Consider the following 25,095-nt stretch of genomic DNA (forward strand, 5'->3'; position numbering starts at 1 on the left):
GGAACCTCATCAACAGTAGATATAACTCATCATAATGTCTTCTCATCATTCATAATGTCTCCTGCAAGGTTAGTTTCCCATTGGTGGTGAAACCATCCGGCAGACTGTAACGGCAGCTGTTCCATTGCTGGAGTTCATCATATCCAGCATAGCTGGATACTACCTTTCCCTACCAGAGCCCATAGACTAAAATGGAACCCGGCAGGGATCTGGCCTGTTTCTGTCATGAGTGCCGGGATTCAACTGGACAAAAAAATGGGATCCCGGCCAAACAAAGACCAGTGCAAGCACTGTTTTTTATCCGGACGAATCCCAACACTAATTCCGGGAAACAGACCGCTGGGTCTCCTTATAGTTAATGGTCCCTGGCGGTACTCCAGCCGTTTCCGGCTATGTCGGATACGATGAGCTCCAGCAGGCTGTACCCCTGACAGAACAGCACGCCGGATGGTTTTAACGCTAGTGTGTTTGTGAAACTAGTCTAAGGCTAGGTTTACATGTTCAGTTTTTTTATGGAGTTTTTGAAGCCAAAACCTGAAATGGATCATAAATGGATGATGCATATAAAGGAAACACTGAGGGCCAGATTTACCATTAGCTCAAGTCAAAATAATGGTGTGAAAAAGTCGCAAATATTTGCACAATCGCTAAAACTGCACAAAAATGTGCGACTTTTATTGGCTCTGCGCTATGCTCGACAGTTTTCTGAAAGTGGGCATGTTTTCTTATGTAAATGAATCTCTAGACAGATTTACTATTGCGACAATTTAAAAAGTCGCCAAAAATTGCGTAATTTTACTCCAGTGAGGACCATGCTTATCTTATGCAACTTTTTAATAGAACATGTGACTTTTCGTAAAGACTTTTTGTAAAGCCGCTTACTGAAAGATAAACTGCTACCGTCAAACCACATTTATCACAGTATTAAAGGAGCATTAATAAATCTGACTTAGCCAAAAGTGACTTTGGACATATGTGAAAGTGGAGTAAGATGTAAGTGTAATGATAAATCTGGCCCTGAGTCTTTCCCTCTTTTTCAATCCACTTCTAGTTATGGCCTGAATATGTAAACCAGCCTACAGTATCACAGACACAGTATGGATATAATGTGTGACATCACTGTACTCAGTGTATGACATCATGCAGTCAAAGACTAATCTGTAAGATAGACTCTATGGGCCAGATTTATCATTACTCTGACAGCTCACTCCACTTTAACATATGGCTAAAGTCAGTTTTAGCCAAGTCAGATTTATGATCGGCCCTTTAAGACTGTAATAAATGTGGTTTGACGGTAGCAGTTTATCCGTCAGTAAGCAGCTTTATGAAAAAGTCGCACATCTTTACAAAACAGTCGCATGTTCTATTAAAAAGTCTCATAAGATAAGCATGGTCCTCACTGGAGTGAAATTGCGACTTTTTTGCGACTTTTTAAATAGTCCCAATAGTAAATCTGTCTAGAGATTCATTTACATAAGAAAACACGCCCACTTTCAGAAAACTGGCGAGCATAGTGCAGAGCAGAAAAAAGTCGCAAATTTGTGCGCAGTTTTAGCGTTTGGGACTTTTTTGGGGACTTTTTCACTCCATTATTCTGACCTGAGCTAATGATAAATCTGGCCCTATGTCTGCCAAATAGTAACGTGTTTGAGGAACTACCACCTCTCCCCCGGCATCTGAATTGGGTGAACTGAATATTTTTTCCCAATTCTTTTGTTCTCCTACGAGATAATACATCACTAGAAGTATCTGGCAGAGGTTTTCGCCCCTCTCTCCACTGACAATACATAAGTGCGAACGTGCATGTGTATGAGGAGAGAGAATTGTCACCTGAATCATCATTCTGACAACAGCTATTGAATGTGTATCCGTAGCTTCAGACTAGTCTGCCATACTGCCTCCACAAATTCTGTTAGGATTTAACCATAGACCAATCTGCTGTATAAACTATATAATAATTGACTCACTGTGACATCACTATTCACCAGCTGGAAAGATAATAAGCAAGTGCAATAGTCCTATCACATTGCAGTCACGGATAGACAATAGTCATATGTGACATCATCGTTTAGTCACAGATAGACCTGATAGACTGGCTAAGGGCAACTGCTATGAGTCCTCCAACCTAAGAGCAATAGTGACCAGCTGAAGCATCTCTCCGCAAGTGATGTTCCAAGACCCAGCAGATCATGGTCTACGTTGCTCCTATGGCCTTCAGGCTGTAGACACTGATGGGCGTAGGATCTAGCATAATGCAAGCTTCTGCACTGCCGCATCTGGCGCTGTGGTCCTTCAAGAGCAGCAAGTGCTACAGGGCTACCCACCACAATGGTAACAATATACACCTCGGAGCGTGTAAGTGTGCGGATGTCAATCAAGCCCTCACAATCTGGTGCTAGATAATGTCCACAGCACCTGACTATGCATGGTACTCTGCATGGGTACTGCTTCTATTCTCTAACCATTGCATGGTGATCAAAACATATATTATGTGCCCAATTGTCAACACTGGCATTCCACCAAGTCCCTACTGAGCAATACAGTGTCTGCTCCATAGTTACAGTCCAACCGGATTTTGGAGGAATCAGTCAACAATCTAGTATGAATGGAAGCAGACTGATAGGGCCCCAATGACAAACCTTGGCAGAAGTGTCTGATAGTTGCTTTTTCACCTCTCTCCATTGAAACACAGGCACTCAGCAGTAATGAGTGTGTATAACATGGGAGAGATAGCCTAATGGACTGCATCGTTCCTGATAGAGAGGTGAGGACTTCAAGGGTCAGTCACTGTGGTAGCTCTGCTATACTTACTGCCATTTCTATTGGGCTTTTCAAAGTTACAGGTATGTCAGCAAAAAAAAAATTAAAAATGCAAGTTGATATGCATCAAATTTGTGCTAAGTTTGGCTACATGCACACGGCCGTTGTGTGTTTTGTGGTCCACAAACCGCGGATACTCAAAACACGCATGGCGTCCGTGTGCGTTCCGCAATTTGCAGAACGGCACGGACATCCTTTAATATAACTGCCTATAACAAGAATAGCACAGGTTATATATTTTTTTGCGGACCACGGAACGGAGCAACGGATGCGGACAGCACACGGAGTGCTGTCCTCATCTTTTGCGGCCCCACTGAAGGGAATGGGTCCGCATCCGAGCCGCTAAAACTGCGGCTCGGATGCGGACCAAAACAACGGTCGTGTGCATGAGGCCTTTTGCTACTTTCCTGGTCGCACAAAATTTTTAAGTGACAAGCAACGTGGGCATTTTGGCCAATTTTATTACAATAAAAGCCTGAAAATGGTGCCAATATTGGCTTAAATATATGCTTAATTCCTGATTCCAAATGTGCTGCATATAAGGTATGCCCCTTTTAACAAGACTATAGAAGATATGCCAGTCTTCATAAACTTGGGTCACTGGGTAAATAAATATGTTTATTCCTGAAGTGCATTATTGATGTGTTCGGTTACATGTAGAAAGGAATACTAACGCTCTGTCACGTTCTGAGTTGGGACTGCCAGATGTTTCAATCGAGCAGTACATGGCACCAATGAGACAGTCAGCTTTGTTTTTAGAACGTCTTAGACTTCACATTTGATGTCACTTTCTACTTTGAGAAAAGAGCTGGGAACACAAACAGATTCTGGGAATAGAAGAACACAGTGTCACTGCCATACGACACATTACACAGGAGGCATGCCCATGTATTACCCTGAAACTGGTCATATGTGTCAGAAAACGTGGCACATCCCACACATCCCAAAATGCTCTAAAAGGAATCCTGTCTGTCTGTCTTTCTATCCATCATGTTATCTGTCTATCTATCTATGGTATTTACTATCTATCTTATACTATCTATCTATCTATCTATCTATTATCTATCAATTATCTATCTATATATCTATCTATATATTATCTATCTGTCTGTTATCTATCTATCTATCTATCTGCTATCTATCTATTATCTATCTATGTATCTATTATCTATCTATCTGTTATCTATGTATCTATTATCTATCTATCTGTTATCTATGTATCTATTATCTATGTATCTGTTATCTATCTGTTATCTATCTGTTATCTATGTATCTATTATCTATGTATCTGTTATCTATCTGTTATCTATCTGTTATCTATCTATCTATTATCTATCTATCTGTTATCTATCTATTATCTATGTATCTATTATCTATGTATCTGTTATCTATCTGTTATCTATCTATTATCTATCTATCTGTTATCTATCTATCTGCTATCTATCTATTATCTATGTAGAAAAGTAAAGAAAAGAAGCAGCACTCAAGAAAGTGTGCGGGTGCAAAAAATCCTCCTTATCAGACCTGTGACCAAGGTCCAAGTTGTAGATACAAGGCAAAAAATGAAGGCAGCACTCCAAATAGTGAAGAAAGTGGAAGGTTTATTCACCCAACCAGCAGCAACGTTTCAGCTCTCTCTATGGAGCCTTTGTTCAGCTGGACAAAGGCTCCATAGAGAGAGCTGAAACGTTGCTGCTGGTTGGGTGAATAAACCTTTCACTTTCTTCACTATTTGGAGTGCTGCCTTCATTTTTTGCCTTGTATTATCTATGTATCTATTATCTATCTGTTATCTATCTATTATCTATGTATCTATTATCTATCTATCTATTATCTATCTGTTATCTATCTATCTATCTATTATCTATGTATCTACACTGCTCAAAAAAATAAAGGGATCACTTAAACAACACAATGTAACTCCAAGTCAATCACACTTCTGTGAAATCAAACTGTCCACTTAGGAAGCAACACTGAGTGACAATCAATTTCACATGCTGTTGTGCAAATGGGATAGACAACAGGTGGAAATTATAGGCAATTAGCAAGACACCCCCAATAAAGAACTGGTTCTACAGGTGGTAACCACAGACCAATTCTCAGTTCCTATGCTTCCTGGCTGATGTTTTGGTCACTTTTGAATGCTGGCGGTGCTTTCACTCTAGTGGTAGCATGAGACGGAGTCTACAACCCACACAAGTGGCTCAGGTAGTGCAGCTTATCCAGGATGGCACATCAATGCAAGCTGTGGCAAGAAGGTTTGCTGTGTCTGTCAGCGTAGTGTCCAGAGCATGGAGGCGCTACCAGGAGACAGGCCAGTACATCAGGAGACGTGGAGGAGGCCGTAGGAGGGCAACAACCCAGCAGCAGGACCGCTACCTCCGCCTTTGTGCAAGGAGGAACAGGAGGAGCACTGACAGAGCCCTGCAAAATGACCTCCAGCAGGCCACAGATGTGCATGTGTCTGCTCAAACGGTCAGAAACAGACTCCATGAGGGTGATATGAGGGCCCGACGTCCACAGGTGGGGGTTGTGCTTACAGCCCAACACCGTGCAGGACGTTTGGCATTTTCCAGAGAACACCAATATTGGCAAATTCGCCACTGGCGCCCTGTGCTCTTCACAGATGAAAGCAGGTTCACACTGAGCACATGTGACAGATGTGACAGAGTCTTGAGATGCCGTGGAGAACGTTCTGCTGCCTGCAACATCCTCCAGCATGACCGGTTTGGCATTGGGTCAGTAATGGTGTGGGGTGGCATTTCTTTGGAGAGCCGCACAGCCCTCCATGTGCTCGCCAGAGGTAGCCTGACTGCCATTAGGTACCGAGATGAGATCCTCAAACCCCTTGTGAGACCATATGCTGGTGCGGTTGGCCCTGGGTTCCTCCTAATGCAAGACAATGCTAGAACTCATGTGGCTGGAGTGGGTCAGCAGTTCCTGCAAGACGAAGGCATTGATGCTATGGACTGGCCCGCCCGTTCCCCAGACCTGAATCCAATTGAGCACATCTGGGACATCATGTCTCGCTCTATCCACCAATCCACAGTTGCACCAGACTGTCCAGGAGTTGGCAGATGCTTTAGTCCAGGTCTGGGAGGAGATCCTTCAGGAGACCGTCCGCCACCTCATCAGGAGCATGCACAAGCGTTGTAGGGAGGTCATACAGGCACGTGGAGGCCACACACACTACTGAGCATCATTTTGACTTGTTTTAAGGACATTACATCAAAGTTGGATCAGCCTGTAGTGTGTTTTTCCACTTTAATTTTGAGGGTGACTCCAAATCCAGACCTCCATGGGTTGAAAAATTTGATTTCCATTTTTTTATTTTTGTGTGATTTTGTTGTCAGCACATTCAACTATGTAAAGAACAAAGTATTTCAGAAGAATATTTAATTAATTCAGATCTAGGATGTGCTATTTTTGTGTTCCCTTTATTTTTTTGAGCAGTGTATTATCTAACTGCTATCTATCTATCTATTATCTATCTGTTATCTATCTGCTATCTATCTATCTATCTATCTATCTATCATCTATCTGTTATCTATCTATCTATTATCTATCTGCTATCTATCTATTATCTATCTGCTATCTATCTATCTATTATCTATCTGCTATCTATCTATCTATCTATCTATTATCTATCTATCTATTATCTATCTGTTATCTATCTATCTATCTATCTATCATCTATCTATTATCTATCTGCTATCTATCTATCTATCTATTATCTATCTGCTATCTATCTATCTATCTATCTATTATCTATCTGTTATCTATCTATTATCTATCTATCTAATATCTATCTATCTATTATCTATCTGCTATCTATCTATCTATCTATTATCTATCTGTTATCTATCTATCTATCTATTATCTATCTATCTATTATCTATCTGCTATCTATCTATCTATTATCAATCAGTTATCTATCTATCTAGTATCTATCTATCTATTATCTATCTATCGATTATCTATCTGTTATCTATCTATCTGTTATCTATCTATCTATCTATTATCTATCTGCTATCTAGTATCTATCTATACATCTCACTATCTATCCATCTATCTATCCATCTCACTATCTATCTATACATCTTACTGTCTATCCATCTATCTAGTATCTATCTATCTATCCATCTCACTATCTATCTATACATCTTACTATCTATCCATCTATACATCTTACTATCTATCCATCTCACTATCTATCTATACATCTCACTATCTATCCATCTATCTAGTATCTATCTATCTATCCATCTCACTATCTATCTATACATCTTACTATCTATCCATCTATACATCTTACTATCTATCCATCTCACTATCTATCTATACATCTCACTATCTATCCATCTATCTAGTATCTATCCATCTCACTATCTATCTATACATCTCACTATATTCCATCTATCTAGTATCTATCTATCTATCCATTTCACTATCTATCTATCTATACAACCCTGATATATATATATATATATATATATATATATATATATATATATATAAATAAATAAATAGACTGCAGCACTTTTTTTCTTTATGCTTTGATGGTGGATTATGTCTAAACTGCTGCCACTCCTTACTTTGACTACGGATTGTGCTGCCCTGGACTTTGTTTCTAAATAAAAAGAATATTGAGACTTTTCAAATAATAATCTGCTGATCTTTTCTAGAAATCCCTCCTCACTGCGTGGGAATGAGAGCAGTGCTATGTCACATGCAGGAGCATATCATTGCTGTGTTACACAAGGAGTTATTGCACTGACCGTACCTTGGATCAGTCAATAAACATGTTATTGTGCTGGTGTGCACACAGACGTATAAGGGGCCGTCTTAGCTGTGCGCTCCCAAGCCAATAGTATATGGAGCTACTTAGCACACCCCCAAATGTTTGCAAACACATTACAAGGATATGCCAGCAGCTGAATACTGCTGCTCCAGTCTGCAAGGAAGAGCACAGTACACAATGAATAATGGCAACAATAACAATAGTAAATTCACTATTACTTTTCAGCCATGGTACATGTGTAAGATAGCAGCCAGATCCTGTACTTTAACAGCAAGCCTGACTTGTAAAAGAATACAAAACCATGTTTTTTTACATGCTGCTAAGTAATGGTTACAATGGTTTCCTACAACCACCCGATGGTGTAAAAAACTATGCCAGATAGAGCTTTTTAAAGTAAAAAAAAATGCAGAATACCCAAGTGAATGTTTTTTTTATACTGATCTTGTATCTGGATGATGAGGTTTATCTAATGTACCAAAATGAAGCAGAAAAAACAGAACAATGCCAGGCAAGGAGACGTAGGGTCCATTCACACGTCCGCAGTGTTTTGCGGATCCGCACGTTGCGGATCCTTAAAACACCAGGCCGGCACCCCAATAGAAATGCCTAAGAATAGGACATGTTCTATCTTTTTGAGAAGCCACGGACCGGAAATGCGGATGCGGACAGCACACTGTGAGTTCTATGTGCAAGCTGTTCTGTACTTCTCCTCCAGTTGTCTAATTAAGATATGGAGAAGGGAGATGAGGGAGGGAAACCAAGGCCACAGCAGTGAGCCAGCCCTACTGTCAGTGCTGCCTGGTCATAAAAGTGAACACAACACTACTACATAGCTCTTATGTCTAGTGACAGCTCCTCTGATGTACAGTAGATGTTCTCTTTCCTTATCTTCTCCGTTCATTCAAGACCACCATGACGACTTCTCTCTCAGCCAAATTTCATCTCTGCAGTTTCTTACAGAGACATCTTAGATGCCTTACTTTTCCATCATCCTCCTTACCTCAGCACAATCTCCACATCTTGGTGTCCCAAGTATATTAACCTGCTGCCACCCCCAGTACTGTGCCCACTGTGCTCCAAAAGACCCCAAATACTGTACTGCAGAAAAAATAGTGCTCCTACAAATAATAATGCCCCATTAATAATAATGTCCCTATAGTGTCCCCAGTAATAATAATGCCTCCATTGATAATAATGCTCCCAGTTATAATAATGTCACTCAAAATGGAAACTAGTAAAAAAATATCCCTATAGTACCCATAGTAGTAAAATGCCCCCAGTAATGCCCTTATAGTGCCCCAGTATTAATATTCTATGACCAGTAAAGCCCCCATAGTGTCCCAGTATTAGAAAATCCCACATAATGCTCCCAGTGACTAGTGCCACCTACAGTGACCCAGCAATGCTCCCTATAAAGCCCCAGTAATGCTCCCTGTAGAGCTCCAGCAATGCGCCCTACAGTGCCTCAGCAATACCCCCTATAGTGTACCCTATAAGGCCTCAGTAATGCCTCCTTATAATGCTGAAGTAAAAAGGAAAAACTGCTGCCTTTTGCGATGCAGGTTGCAGACCTTTTCTGGTGTCCTCCCTGAGCAGACTGCGTCTCAGCACAAGCGGTCGCAATGATGTAATCGTAACACATGCATCTTGGAGCATGTGGTTGCGATTATGTAATTGTGACGCATGCATTCCATCATCGACCTACTGCTTCATAGGCCTCAGGCCTAGTAAACTAGGTCTGAGGCCTGTGAGGGTGAATGGCGGGGCAGGAAAGCATTGGCTCCCATGCGCCACCACAGTATTCAGCTACATTGCTGTCATGAGCACGGCGATGCAATTAGTTCAGGGGGGGACCAGCGGCTGATGGCAAGGGACATACGGCGGTGCGGAGGACTTCAGCAGCTTGGGCGGCCCACTGGGCATCAACCCAACAGGAATTTTCCTGGTGGAGCCTAAACCAGTCCGCCCCTGATGTCACTCGACAAATCGTTTTAGATGAAATTATCCACTTTAATGTCTTATATGTACCCTTAGTCCTCTATTAGCTAAAGTAGACCAGACCTCAATACAATTATATGAAGCCTACATCCTGACATAGCACTAGACATTACCAGAAGTACAACCATTAATCATCCACCACGTTTCTCTGATTTCTAGCATTTGACTTTGTGATCCCTCTAGCTCTAAAGTAAAAATAAACTTTATGAAGTCCATCCAGTGCTACAGTAGCATTCTAATACCTTGTAACTTTCCATTTGTCCCCAAACAATCATCTGCAACCAAGAGATGGAATGAAGCAACAAGAAGACGACAGATACCTGCTAACAATATAAACATGGAAATGGTATGTCAAATATCTACTTATACTCATAGTCTATCAGCAGCAGAGTGCTGCTGTAACTAAAAGGTCAGCCTGGTGCCCGCTTTAATTAACTTTGCAGAAATAGGTAAGCACACTGTGCCAAACAGCCTGCTGCTGCCAGGGCAGGTTCCCCTGACACTAAAGGAATGTCCACTCATGACACGTCTCTCTGTGAATCATTCAGCTCTGGCTAAAATATGACTTTGAGTTGACCATGACTCAGGAAATAAATGTCGAACACGTTCTACAGTTGCTATCATCACTACTTTAAGATAGGATTACTATATTTTGGTTTTCAAAAAGGAGGACACTTGGGGAAAGATGGTCGCCAGACGCTGTATGAGAACACAGGTAGTGTCGGCACCTGCAGAGGAGGTCCAGGGAGCGGTGACGGTAAAGCGCATATTCACTACTCCCATGGGCCACCTGTCCTCTAAAGCTGTGCTAATGAGCAGGGATGGGACAAGGTATTTTAATACCCTAGGCAGAGCAGGCAAATTGCACCTGCCCCACCTCCTCTCGAATCAATTGAAACTGACCCTTTTCTCTAATAAAGAGAATTAAATACATTAAAAAAAACTGTAATAAATGACAAATTGTAGATGGGCCTGTTACAGAATTTACATGAGGGCCCAGGAGACTAGGTTACACCTCTGCCTTGACTCATTGCTTCTGCAGTCCATCGCCACTCTTTATACCAAAGAACCCCGGTTAGAAACTGCAGATTTCGGTGCAGATATGTTATAGACACGCACTTAAACCCGCACAGAACTTTGTGTGGCTCTTATGTGTGCTCACCCGCACTCATGTGCTGGTGGCCTTAGGGCTGTTGGCTGCTAGGCCAGACACCCTTTTAACACATATGTAGACATATGAACTCAGGTTCGGTTCCAAGGTAGCACTTGTTCGGGAAATGTTTTTTACAGTATAAATCAATTTCTTAAATTATTATGCAAAGTCTCACGAGACTTCTCAAAGTAATAACGTTGGCTCATCGGAGCCAATACATTCTAATACTGTACGGAACGCTCGCGCCATACAGTATTGAAACAAAGTTTTATGTGAATCGACTTCAGATGTTTCATCCGAAGTCGATTAACTCATCCCTAATACCAATGTTTGATCTTCATTCAAACACTAAAAGATAAATGTAATGCAGTTGAACAAAAAAAGCAATAATAACTCGAATAATTTGAATAATAATAATTTGCAATAATTTTTTAATCCAAAACAAAAATCACAGATATATAATTTCATTCTGTAGAAAAGATAATTCTCTAACCACCTAATGATCCAACACCGTAAAAAAAAAAAATGTGGTAAATAATTTTTTTTTGTCACCTTACATCACTAAAGGTACAACACCAAGCGATCAAAAAGGCGTAAGCCCGCCCAAATAGTACTAATATAACCGTCACCTCATCCCGCAAAAAATGAGCCCCTGCCTAAGACAATCGCCCAAAAATTTTTAAAAAAACTATGGCTCAGAATATGGAGACATACATACATAGTTTTTTTTTTTGTTTTAAAAATGCTGTTATTGTGTAAAACTTAAATAAATAAATAAAAGTATACATATAAGGTATTGCCACGTCTGTAACAACCTGCTCTATAAAAATATCACATCACCTAACCCCTCAGATGAACACCGTAAAAAAAATTCAAATAAAAACTGTGTAAAAAAAGCAATTTTTTGTCACCTTACATCACAAAAAGTGTAATAGCAAGCGATCAAAAAGTCATACGCACACCAAAATAGTTCCAATCAAACCGTCATCTCATCCCGCAAAAATCATACCCTACCTAAGATAATCACACAAAAACTGAAAAAACTATGGCTCTCAGATTATGGAGACACTACCTGTCAGATTTTATAGAGCAACAACCTGCTCTATAAAAATACCACATGATCTAACCTGTCAGATTAATGTTGTAAATAACAAAAATAAAAACTGTGCCAAAAAAGCTATATCTTGTTACCTTGCCTCACAAAAAGTGTAATATAGAGCAACCAAAAATCATATGTACCCTAAAATAGTACCAACAAAACTGCCACCTTATCCCGTAGTTTCCAAAATGGGGTCACTTTTTTGGAGTTTCTACTGTAAGGATGTCAAAAAACTAGTCCAGCAAAATCTGCCTTCCAAAAACCGTATGGCATTCCTTTTCTTCTGCGCCCTGCCGTGTTTCTGTAAACTACAGAATCAAGACCATAAATATTGAGTTTTGTTTGGCTGTTAACCCTTGTTTTGTAAAAAAAAAATGGATTCAAATTGAAAATCTGCCAAAAAAGTGAAATTTTGAAATGTTATCTCTATTTTCCATTAATTCTTGTGGAACACCTAAAGGGTTAACAAAGTTAGTAAAATCAGTTTTGAATACCTTGAGGTGTGTAGTTTGTAAAATGGGGTCATTTTTGGTGGTTTCTATTATGTAAGCATCACAAAGTGACTTCAGAGCTGAACTGGTCCTGAAAAAGTGGGTTTTAGAAATTTTCTGAAAAATTTCAAGATTTCTAAGCCTTCTAACGTCCCCAAAAAATAAAATGGCATTTACAAAATGATCCAAACATGAAGTAGACATATGGGGAATGTAAAGTAATAACTATTTTTGGAGGTATTACTATCTATTAGGCCTCATGCACACGACCGTTGTGTGCATCCGTGGCCGTTGTGCCGTTTTCCGTTTTTTTTCGCGGACCCATTGACTTTCAATGGGTCCGTGGAAAAATCTGAAAATGCACCGTTTTGCAGCCGCATCCGTGATCCGTGTTTCCTGTCCGTCAAAAAAATACGACCTGTCCTATTTTTTTGACGGACAACGGTTCACGGACCCATTCAAGTCAATGGGTCCGTGAAAAAACACGGATGCACACAAGATTGGCATCCGCGTCCGTGGCCGTAGGCTACTTTCACACAGACGGATCCGCTGATCCATCTGCATAAAAGCTTTTCAGAGCTAAGTTTTCACTTCGTGAAAACTCAGATCCGACAGTATATTCTAACACAGAGGCATTCCCATAGTGATGGGGACGCTTCTAGTTAGAATATACTTTAAAGAGGACCTTTCACCAGAATAAAACCTCTAAACTGACTATACAGACGTGTAGAGCGGCGCCCAGGGATCCCCCTGCACTTACTGTTATCCCCGGGCGGGTGGAGCCTAACTATGAAGATACCGGAGGCTATACCGGGCGAACGGAGCGGCGCCCGGGGATAACAGTAAGTGCAGGGGGATCCCTGGGCGCCGCTCTACACGTCTGTATAGTCAGTTTAGAGGTTTTATTCTGGTGAAAGGACCTCTTTAAACTGTGTACATGACTGCCCCCTGCTGCCTGGCAGCACCCGATCTCTTACAGGGGGCTGTGATCCGCACAATTAACCCCTCAGGTGCTGCACCTGAGGGGTTAATTGTGCGTATCATAGCCCCCTGTAAGAGATCATGTGCTGCCAGGCAGGAGGGGGCACACCCCCCTCCCTCCCCAGCTTTAAATTCATTGGTGGCCAGTGGGCCCCCCCTCCCTCTCTTGTATTTAACACATTGGTGACCAGTGCGGCCGGCCCCCCCTCCCTCCTCTGTAGTTAACACATTGGTGGCCAGTGCGGCCGGCCCCCCCTCCCCTGTAGTACTGTAGATTCATTGGTGACCAGTGGGCCCCCCCTCCCTCCCCCTCCTAATTAAAATCTCCCCCCCTATCATTGGTGGCAGCGGAAAGTACCAATTAGAGTCCCAGTTTAATCGCTGGGGCTCCGATCGGTAACCATGGCAACCAGGACGCTACAAAAGTCTCTGGCATATGCTAACATCCCTGTTAGCGAATCTACGTAAAACACTAAACAAGAATGTATTTCATGGGAGGATACCACAGAGGAAGCCACTGCTGTCCAAAAAAAACATTGCTGCACGTTTACAGTTTGCACAAGGGCACCTGGATGTTCCACAGCAGTACTGGCAAAATATTCTGTGGACAAATGAAACCAAAGTTGAATTGTTTGGAAGAAACACACAACACTATGTGTGGAGAAAAAGAGGCACAGCACACCAACATCAAAACCTCATCCCAACTGTGAAGTATGGTGGTGGGGGCATCATGGTTTGGGGCTGCTTTGCTGCGTCAGGGCCTGGGCGGATTGCTATCATCGAAGAAAAAATAAATTCCCAAGTCTATCAAGACATTTTGCAGGAGAACTTAAGGCCATCTGTCCACCAGCTGAAGCGCAACAGAAGATGGGTGTTGCAACAGGACAACGACCCAAAGCATAGAAGTAAATCAACAACAGAATGGCTTAAACAGAAGAAAATACGCCTTCTGGAGTGGCCCAATCAGAGTCCTGACCTCAACCCGATTGAGATGTTGGGGCATGACCTCAAGAAAGCGATTCACACCAGACATCCCAAGAATATTGCTGAATTGAAACAGTTCTGTAAAGAGGAATGGTCAAGAATTACTCCTGACCGTTGTGCACGTCTGATCTGCAACTACAGGAAATGTTTGGTTGAAGTTATTGCTGCCAAAGGAGGTTCAACCAGTTATTAAATCCAAGGGTTCACATACTTTTTCCACCTGCACTGTGAATGTTTACATGGTGTGTTCAATAAAAACATGGTAACATTAAATTATTTGTGTGTTATTAGTCTAAGCAGACTGTGATTGTCTATTGTTGTGACTTAGATGAAGATCAGATCACATTTTATGACCAATTTGTGCAGAAATCCATATCATTCCAAAGAGTTCACATACTTTTTCTTGCAACTGTATAAGGGATTTAAAGGGAATACTTTATGACTGACAATGATAGCACTTTTTCCTGGATACAGCATAGTCACCATCAACTACAATGGGCTGATAATGTGGCCTACAACTTAGCGCTGCTGCGGCCACCATGTTCTTGCAATAGCACTAAATCATCAAAGTGTGCCATGGAACAACCCTTTAAACCCTCATCGATCTGGGTGTTTTGGTCCTTAAAAGAATAGGTCATCAATTATCAGTGCCGGTCTGACCGCTAGGTTCCCACCAAGAGGCATGTAATAGAGGCAGCAGGACTCTCGCTCACATAGTGTGACAAGGACACACTGCAATAGTGTTGAGCTGCAGCACAGACACAAAGCGGGAGATTTATCATCTCCCTGCACCAGTTTTGTGGTGTGAAGAAGTCTCAAACACCGACCATTTAAACATCACTTGCGCCAAATTTTGTCATTAGTTGCGTTTCTGCGCCTCCCTCGCCACTCTCTGTTTTCAGGCACAAATGAAGACAGAAATCTATGGCAGCTCCGAGTTGCCGTAGATTTCATTCTAGCGCAGTGTCTGGCAGCACAGGAGATTTCAAAGCTCCCGAAAGTACCATCTAGTGAAAGCCTACTCCTGATTGACCTCACCAATCACAGATTTATGGCTTATTCAGACTATCTGACAAATTTATTAAGACTGGCGTTTCAGATGGCAGTCTTATAGAAAAGTAAATTATAGCACAAACATGGTGAAAAACATTAGCTTTTTTTTTTTTTTAAACAAAACTGTAGAAAAATAATCCCCCATGTGTTTTTTTTTAATAAAAGAGCTTTCTCAGTTTTATTTTACTGTGTCAAATGACAATGGCAGGGAAACGATTAACTGAACCCTATAACTCTAAAGAGAGTGTAAGGTATGCAGAAGAGTTTAAAGGGGTTCTGCAGTTTGTTTTAACTGATGATCTATCCTCTGGATAGATCATCAGCATCTGACCGGCGGGGGTGTGACACCCGGGACCCCCGTCGATCAGCTGTTTGAGAAGGCAGCGGCACTCCAGCAGCGCCGCGGCCTTCTCACTGTTTACCACTGGCCCAGTGATGTCACGACTAGTATCACTGGCCTGGGCGGGGCTAAGCTCTGTTCACTTGAATGGAGCTTAGCCCCGCCCACGCTAGTTGATACTAGTCGTGACGTCACTGGGCCGGCAGTAAACAGTGAGAAGGCCGCGGCGCTGCTGGAGCGCTGCTGCCTTCTCAAACAGCTGATCAGCGGGGGTCCTGGGTATCGGACCCCCGTCGATCAGAAGCTGATGTTCTATCCAGAGGATAAATTATCAGTTAAATCAAACTGTAGAACCCCTTTAATGCAATTTTGGGGAATTTATCTTTTGAGAAGAAATCTGTTAAGCCTTTGAGCCAAGTAATGAAACATGAAGTGGTGAACTTGCAGGGAACCAGCAATAGGGTGGCCAGATGTCCGGTTTTAGGCTTTCAGACTCCCTGTCCTCCGTCTGGCGCAGGGCCTGGACGGACACAGGGATGTCTGAACGTGAGCTGCAGGGAGAAAGTCACCATCCCTCCCACCCTGCAGCTGACACTAAGTTGATTTAACCTTCATTTTCTAAATCCCTGTCGGCTGCGGGGTGGGACGGAGAGTGGCTTAGGCGGGTTTTTAAGTCCATCTTTTGAGGGTGGCCTGTATGGCCACCCTAACCAGCGACAAAACCAGCATACAAACATTCTCAGAACCAGCGACTGAGCCATCTGCCATCATGGCATACAAAGCTGACATTTCTGTTCAACTGGGACTTTCAGAGTCTGAGATTCAAGTACTGCCACATGTAAATGCACACAATGGGGGAGATCCGTCAAAACTGATGTGAAGGAAAACTGGCTCAGTTGCCCATAGCAACCAATCAGATTTCACCTTTCATTTTTCAGAGCTCCTTTGGAAAATGAAAGCTGGAATCTGATTGGTTGCTATGGAAAACTAAGCCAGTTCTACTTTACACCAGTTTCATAAATCTCCCCCAATATCTACAGTACAGTAGCAACATTTTATACAATTCATGCTTGATGGATTATTGTATTAAAAATATGTGACAACTAATCTGTTTTTTCTATAACAATGTAAGATATATAACCCTGGGTCTCGGCTCAGCTTTATTCAATTAAATGTATTAAGAAATTCAATGACGTAAAAGATATTTCAGTCCTCACAACATGGACGTTTTAGAATTCTGAATGAAGAATGATACTTACACCTTTAAAACTACAAGCGATACGTTTTATTCACACAGGTGGTTTGATGACAAGGCTGCCACCTACTGGTGGTTTGAGATAGAAACAACTGAATAAATGACATCAATAACGTTTACAGAGAAGAGGTACAGGTTGTCCAAGTACGTATGTCAAAACCTTCACCCTCCCACTAGCCCGAGAAACTGAGGACCACCTATAGAGAACACCACTGAACTGAAGAAATTCAGAAATTATAAGAACTGCGCCAGTTATGATTAGTTGATGTGTTGTGTGTTCAAATAATACCCCTTTTGGAGACTATGGGGGTCATTTATCAGTCATTTTAATAATGGCTGGTGCTGGCGGTGATCCGCCGAGGTTATGTAGAGGCGCCGGCTCCCTCGCTGGTGTAGATTTAGACCATTTTCTACACCTAGAACTGGCCCGGCCCCACCATGCCCCCTTTTTTACAGCTGGCGTGAGCGGGTAAAAGTCGCAGATTTGCGCCACAACCTGCGCCAGAAATACACCTAATATAGACGTATTTGTGGTTAGTAAACGACTCCCTATGACTTTTCTGTATTTTTAGATTCAATGAAAAGACTGAAAGCAATCAACAACCAAAATAACCAGAACATAGGGCGGCACGCACGGCGGCTCAGTGGTTATCACTGGTGCCTAGCGGGGCTGGGGTTCCAATATCTGCATGGAGTTTGTATGTTCTCCCTCCGTGATAGTAGGAGGACGTTGATAGTAGCTCCATTTCCCCTGAGGACGCCACAGTTGTGGCGAAACATGTCGGGGGAGCTGCAATTTAGGTTTTAAATTGTATGGCTGTGCTGCGACGTGCAGGCATCTGTGTGCACTGCAGACATAGGCGACAGGGGAAGAGTAGCGAGCATAGGAACAATCATAGGATAGGATCGCAGGTACCAGCTCCTCTAAGCCAATAAAGTATAGGGGTATCTAGTCAAGAACGCCACAAGCAAAAGGGCATGAAGACAGCAAGCTGAGAGAATGACAATACCCTATTGACCCCTCTACACCGATTGACAATATACAGGGGTAAATGGTTGCTGCGATAGCTAATCCCAATTAGGTAGCATTCACATTGTACCCTAGGGGTTATGCAGTAATATCCCTACGGTTATCCCCTTAAGAGTAAATAGAGTACTCCAATTGGAGAGTGAGAAGGACTTGGTGAAGTTACCCAGTCACAGAGCCCAGCCGGATATCATTTTAATATTGTTCCTTTTATTTCTTTGACATTTTTAACAAAATAAAATAAAAGTTATGTTTTAACACTGACCATAAACGGGAACTATCTAGCCTTTGGCTACTGAACTGAATAAGGTTTCCTCCCACACTCCAAAGACATACTGATAGGGACCTTAGATTGTGAGCCCCATTGGGGACAGTTGGATGCTAATGTCTGTAAAGAGCTGCGGTATATAGCAGCGCTATATAAGTGCATAAAATAAATAAACATGTTGAATAATACCTAATCCCCTAAAATGAATAGTCTGCTACGTATGAATTTACCCTAAGCTGGGTGACCACATAGTGGCCATGAGACAGCAGTAGGCTGGGTGTCAAGGAACTGCTCTGCCAAAGTGCAGCAATCTACTGTAAAGTGCCATTGTTTTCTCTCCAATACAGGTTAATGAGGAACAGTCAGACCTCCTGGCGTGTCTGTCTTAGTAAATACTTGGAATGACAATTCTGGAACAATTATTCGTAGGACGATTTTGTTCCATTCTTCTTCTATTCTTGGGGGTGTGTCTGACATTGTCCAATGAGAGCTGCCAGTGGCAGACTGCGCAGGGACACACCCAGTCTGACATTGTCCAATGAGAGCTGCCAGTGGCAGACTGCGCAGGGACACACCCAGTCTGACATTGTCCAATGAGAGCTGCCAGTGGCAGACTGCGCAGGGACACACCCAGTCTGACATTGTCCAATGAGAGCTGCCAGTGGCAGACTGCGCAGGGACACACCCAGTCTGACACTGTCCAATGAGAGCTGCCAGTGGCAGACTGCGCAGGGACACACCCAGTCTGACACTGTCCAATGAGAGCTGCCAGTGGCAGACTGCGCAGGGACACACCCAGTCTGACATTGTCCAATGAGAGCTGCTAGTGGCAGACTGCGCAGGGACACACCCAGTCTGACATTGTCCAATGAGAGCTGCCAGTGGCAGACTGCGCAGGGACACACCCAGTCTGACATTGTCCAATGAGAGCTGCCAGTGGCAGACTGCGCAGGGACACACCCAGTCTGACACAGTCCAATGAGAGCTGCCAGTGGCAGACTGCGCAGGGACACACCCAGTCTGACACTGTCCAATGAGAGCTGCCAGTGGCAGACTGCGCAGGGACACACCCAGTCTGACATTGTCCAATGAGAGCTGCCAGTGGCAGACTGCGCAGGGACACACCCAGTCTGACATTGTCCAATGAGAGCTGCCAGTGGCAGACTGCGCAGGGACACACCCAGTCTGACATTGTCCAATGAGAGCTGCCAGTGGCAGACTGCGCAGGGACACACCCAGTCTGACATTGTCCAATGAGAGCTGCCAGTGGCAGACTGCGCAGGGACACACCCAGTCTGACATTGTCCAATGAGAGCTGCCAGTGGCAGACTGCGCAGGGACACACCCAGTCTGACACAGTCCAATGAGAGCTGCCAGTGGCAGACTGCGCAGGGACACACCCAGTCTGACACTGTCCAATGAGAGCTGCCAGTGGCAGACTGCGCAGGGACACACCCAGTCTGACATTGTCCAATGAGAGCTGCTAGTGGCAGACTGCGCAGGGACACACCCAGTCTGACATTGTCCAATGAGAGCTGCCAGTGGCAGACTGCGCAGGGACACACCCAGTCTGACATTGTCCAATGAGAGCTGCCAGTGGCAGACTGCGCAGGGACACACCCAGTCTGACACAGTCCAATGAGAGCTGCCAGTGGCAGACTGCGCAGGGACACACCCAGTCTGACACTGTCCAATGAGAGCTGCCAGTGGCAGACTGCGCAGGGACACACCCAGTCTGACATTGTCCAATGAGAGCTGCCAGTGGCAGACTGCGCAGGGACACACCCAGTCTGACATTGTCCAATGAGAGCTGCCAGTGGCAGACTGCGCAGGGACACACCCAGTCTGACATTGTCCAATGAGAGCTGCCAGTGGCAGACTGCGCAGGGACACACCCAGTCTGACATTGTCCAATGAGAGCTGCCAGTGGCAGACTGCGCAGGGACACACCCCTAACTGGTAGCTACACAGAGTCATAAGAAACGATTCTCCAAAATGATTATTACATGGGGAAGGCAAGTAGCTACTAAGGCTACTTTCACACTTGCGGCAGGACGGATCCGACAGGCTGTTCACCATGTCGGATCCGTCCTTCCGCTATTTCGCCGTGCCGCCCCTCCGTCCCCATTGACTATAATGGGGACGGGGACGGAGCTCCGGCGCAGCACGGCGGTGCACGGTGAAGGCCGCCCACTAAAAAGTCGGACATGCAGGACACAAGAGGTGACAGGTCCTCATTAGGCACATATAAACCGGTATCCAACTGTATGAAATCCCAGTAACACTGCTACAGGGAGACCCAGCCTAAGGAAAAGTTACAAATGGAAAATCTGGGTTTTTGTTCTCAGTTTCCATATAACGTGACTTATTTCTATACATTGTGATGCACAGCTGCTGCTAAAGTATTGAAGCAAAATGTGGCATGTATAAAAGTTAGAGCTTGTGTATAGCGAGGTGAAGGTATTTTCAGAGTTTAGTATATTCCCTAAATCTCTGACCTTTGGACGTGCTACAGAATAGTATTTACAAGGGCAGCGATGGCCCCTAAAATAACTGACCCTGTGTCTTGTAGCCGGACACCTCCGAACTGAACACCAAGACTTCACATGACTGCCTTAATAGCGTGTCTTGTGACTTGTGCGCTAACTACATGCAACTTGTGAAGGGTCTTTTTTTTTACTCTTAATTGCCAATTAGATATTGAATCACTTCAAATCCCTCTAAAAAAGAACTTTTATAGTCTTTTGGACACGAGCATTGGCACAAATACACCTCTCCCTTTACTTCTACAATTGATTAAATATTTCCGACCAGTGGTGGAAAAGATATTGGTTTTAGTGTTGGAAAATATGTCATCAATTGTAGAAGTAAGGGAGAGGTGTATTTGTGCCAATGCTCGTGTCCAAAAGACTATATAGGGAATTGCGACAAAGAGTGTGTGAACACGTTAACGATGTCATCAAAAAGAGTAATACACCAGTAGCCAATCATGTGCTAGAAGTACATGGGGGGAAACCTGGGGTCCTCAGGTTCTCGGCCTTGGAACTAGTCCGGGAATCCCAGAGAAGGGGTGACTGGGATCGACACCGGGTAAATGGGATCTACACCGTTCACCTGATTTGGATGTAAATACCCTCAAATTAAAGCTGACAGTCTGCAGTTAAAGCACATCTTGCTCGTTTCATTTCAAATCCATTGTGGTGGTGTATAGAGCAAAAAATGTTAGAATTGTGTCAAAGTCCCAATATTTATGGACCTGACTGTATTTCCTGTTGGTGGAGCGCTTTTTGCGTTCCACTGTCCGGACCTCCGCAGCTTTTTGACCATACCTCCGGTTATTTGGTGGCGCATAAATATTTAAATATTAGCGCTTCCCTGGCCGGATGTTTGTTCTATCTGTTAAGCATATGTATCGAGCTTATATCTTTGTGACCACTATCAGCTCTAACTGCCCATGGATTAACATCTACATGATTGATTTGGCACTGGGTGACTGTATGTACATACATTGACAATTGCTTACCAGGCTGAAGGATTGTATTGCCCCCTGTTGGTGAATTGTTGGAGTAGGAAGACATATGCCCCCTTTTTTTCTATCTATAATTATGTGGCCATTAATTTGGTGATTAACAACCCCGCATATGTCATGTTTACCTGAGATTCAGTTTTGACCATGTGTATCAATTGTTGTGTGTGCTGATAATCTAATGTATCGGATATTTATGTGTTAAAGGGGTATTCCCATCTCAGACAATGGGGGCATATCGCTAGGATATGCCCCCATTGTCTGATAGGTGCGGGTCCCACAGCTGCGATCCGCACCTACAACGAGAACAAAGCGGGGAGTGCTGTTGCTGGAGGACCCCGGATTTCCCAGGGTCCGTCAACCACCAAGCGCTGCTCCCATAGAAGTCAATGGAAGCGCACATGCTCTCATTAATTTCTATGGGGAATACGGCCCTATAGAAATGAATGGAGGGCGGCTGCGCATGCTCAGTGCCCCCTCTGTTCATTTCCCGGTTCCGTTCTCATTGTAGGTGCGGGTCCCAGCGGTGGGACCAGCACCTATCAGACAATGGGGGCATATCCTAGTTATATGCCCCCATTGTCTGAGATGGGAAAATCCCTTTAATAATCAGGTATATTTTTCTCTTCTCTCAGTGCGGATTAATTATCAGTTAACAATCATACGTTTTTTCTGGACCACTTTTTGATTATCACTTGGTTGAGGAATTATTGCCCCGTATTATTCCCCTGATGAACCAGTAATTGGGGAAACGCGTTGGGAGTGTTTAGGGCAATGAGAGGGTGAGGCAGGGCAGGTATGGGACCACAGGCCACCCACCATCAGGGTGTTCCTGTGGGTTGAGGTACTAGCTAGGGACTTGTCAGGGACATTTCTCCATAGTCTACAATAACCCCGCTCTCCCCTCTTTGTATTTTGTGTTATATTTTGGTCCACTATGATTTATGTTGGTTATTTTTTAGAGGAATTTGAAGTGATTCAATATTTAATTGGCGATTAAAAGCTAAGTTTTATTCCTAGCTTTCTGTGACTTCTGTGAAAAACTGCAGCAATTTATGTATGAGTATCTAACCAGTATTGGACTATTCTGTGCTATTTTGATATATTTGTCCCACCACAGTTTGCGACTCTCATGAAGATTACGTGTATGGGCATCAGCCCCTATTGCTTGAAAACGCTGCACAACAGTTGGTATCGTTCTATAAGCCCCAGGCTGCAGTACAGTAATGGCCCCCAAAGGGGCAGCTAAAAACAACCAGATTTGTAACTGTCTTTAGAACCCGTCACTTGCCACTAGAATCTATTTCTCATGAGACGGACATGCCCATGTTCTGTATAGATGAAGGCTGGGCCCTCAGAATCATAGAAGAAACCACAGTCCAAAGCTGGTAGGCCTTTACAATCACCTTCCTTGTTGAGCCCAAAGAACCCCAATCTGACACTGGGGAAAGCTAAATATATAATAGAAGAATGTATTTTCCACTGATATAAAAGTAACAATAAGAAAACAACTGCTACATACAAAAAAACATAGAAAGCATTATTGAGATAATAACACTGAAATTGAAATAAAATAATACATATAAAACTTGGCAAAAGGTGGTAAATTTTAATCTGCAATAAAGGTAAATTGACATTAAACTTCATTACCATTACATCTACTTTGGGGTACGGCCACACAGTCAGGTTTCCTGAATCAGTTTTGGAAGCCAAAATCAGGAGTGGATCACAAAAGGAGAGAAAGTATAAAGGACGGATCTGACTTCTCATTTTTCACTCCTGGTTTTGGTTTCCAAACTGCATCAAGAAACCTGATCGTGGAGCCCGACCCTTACTTGTTCAAATGAAAGAGAATTACTTAAACGGGTTACCCAACCCCTAAAATGCCTCCCCATATGCCCAGGCCCCTCACACAGATTGTACTTACCTGGCTCCCCGGTACCCGCGTCGCTTCTGATGCCCGCAAAGCTGCCGCTGCATCTCCCTGCCGATGAAGGCCCCCGGAGGCTGTTCTCGGAACTGCCTGCTCCCGGTGACTGCATTTGATTTCAGACTGGCTCCAGGCACAGGCACAGGTAAGGGCTTACCTGTGCATCGCCGGACGGGTGAGTACCAAAGATGGCAGCCCGCGAACACTGCAAACTGATTATCACTGCTAGGGAGGCTAATGCCCGCTGTTGGCTGCCCCCAGCCCCCTCCCCCCCCCTGTTTTCATCGGCGGCTGTGCAGTCGTCAGAAGCAATGCGGCTGCTTGGGAGCCAGGTAAGTACAATCTCTGTGAGAGGCCGGGGCATGGGGGGGGGGGGGGGGGGGCATTTTAGGGGTTGGATAATAACGCCTTTAAATAAATAACTACCAAAGGTATATAAAAATACAGTTTGAACCGTAAAAAAATGATAGGAGATGTTGTGTTCTTACGACACATGATAGTTTCCAGCTTGCAAGGTGGTTCTTAGAACTGAGCTACGAGGAAGAGTATTTCTAGTGAATGGACATCAATGGTGGAATTGGATCCTCACTGACGCCCAGAAGGTAGCATGCTTATTGGCACATGATGTGTATGGGGTGCCCTGAGGATACTTTGCCAGGAATATGCAAGTATAATTTGTAGTTCTGCAGTGAACTTTATAATTGATGTTCCTGTGGGGGTGGGGGAGGTTAGGTTCCCGTCCAGCCCCTTGTGGCAGACACCTGTTATGTGCAGCATGTGTCAGGCTCTCTAGGCAATACTACCAGCCTTACTGCCGGGCTGCCACCGCTTTGGTCTATGGTTAAAAGAATTTCTAACAACGCAGCAGTCTTGGTTGTAATAGGCTAAACTTGGCAGTGACATATTTAAATGCATGCAGTGACTTATATTTATTAGATGTTGTGTTTGCTTTACCTCCTGGAGCCCTGCATTTCTTCTGTACTTACAACAAAGGGGAGATTTAACAAGACCTTTCAGCCTTGATATTCCCTGCGCTGCCGGAGGATGCGCCTAATTTATGATGAGGCGTATCTCTCGTCACCTCCGACAGGCTGTGCACCAAAACAGAATTCTTTTTTTTTAAAGTCGCAAATACCTAGTTTTAATACTTATATATTTATTTATTTTTAAAAGGGCTGTTTATTTTGGAATAAAATGTATACCCATACCCCATAAAAATGGTTTTTAAAGGCTGGATAACCCAGTTGCTAAGGCTACATGCACACGAACGTTGTTTCCATGTCAGTTCGGTTTTTCTTGCGGATAGGATGCAGACCGATTTATTTCAATGGGTCCGCAAAGAATGCGGACAGCACATCGTGTGCTATCC

The 25,095-nt window shown here is 43.5% G+C and overlaps 1 protein-coding gene across 2 annotated transcripts in view; it reads right to left on the reverse strand.

Annotated features, from left to right (window-relative positions):
• Window positions 1-25,095, reverse strand: part of RETREG1 (reticulophagy regulator 1) — a 116,961-nt gene that overhangs the window by 74,504 nt on the left and 17,362 nt on the right. The window lies entirely within an intron of this gene.

The sequence above is a fragment of the Bufo bufo genome, chromosome 5, assembly GCF_905171765.1.
Source record: "Bufo bufo chromosome 5, aBufBuf1.1, whole genome shotgun sequence".
NCBI classification, from domain to species: domain Eukaryota; kingdom Metazoa; phylum Chordata; class Amphibia; order Anura; family Bufonidae; genus Bufo; species Bufo bufo.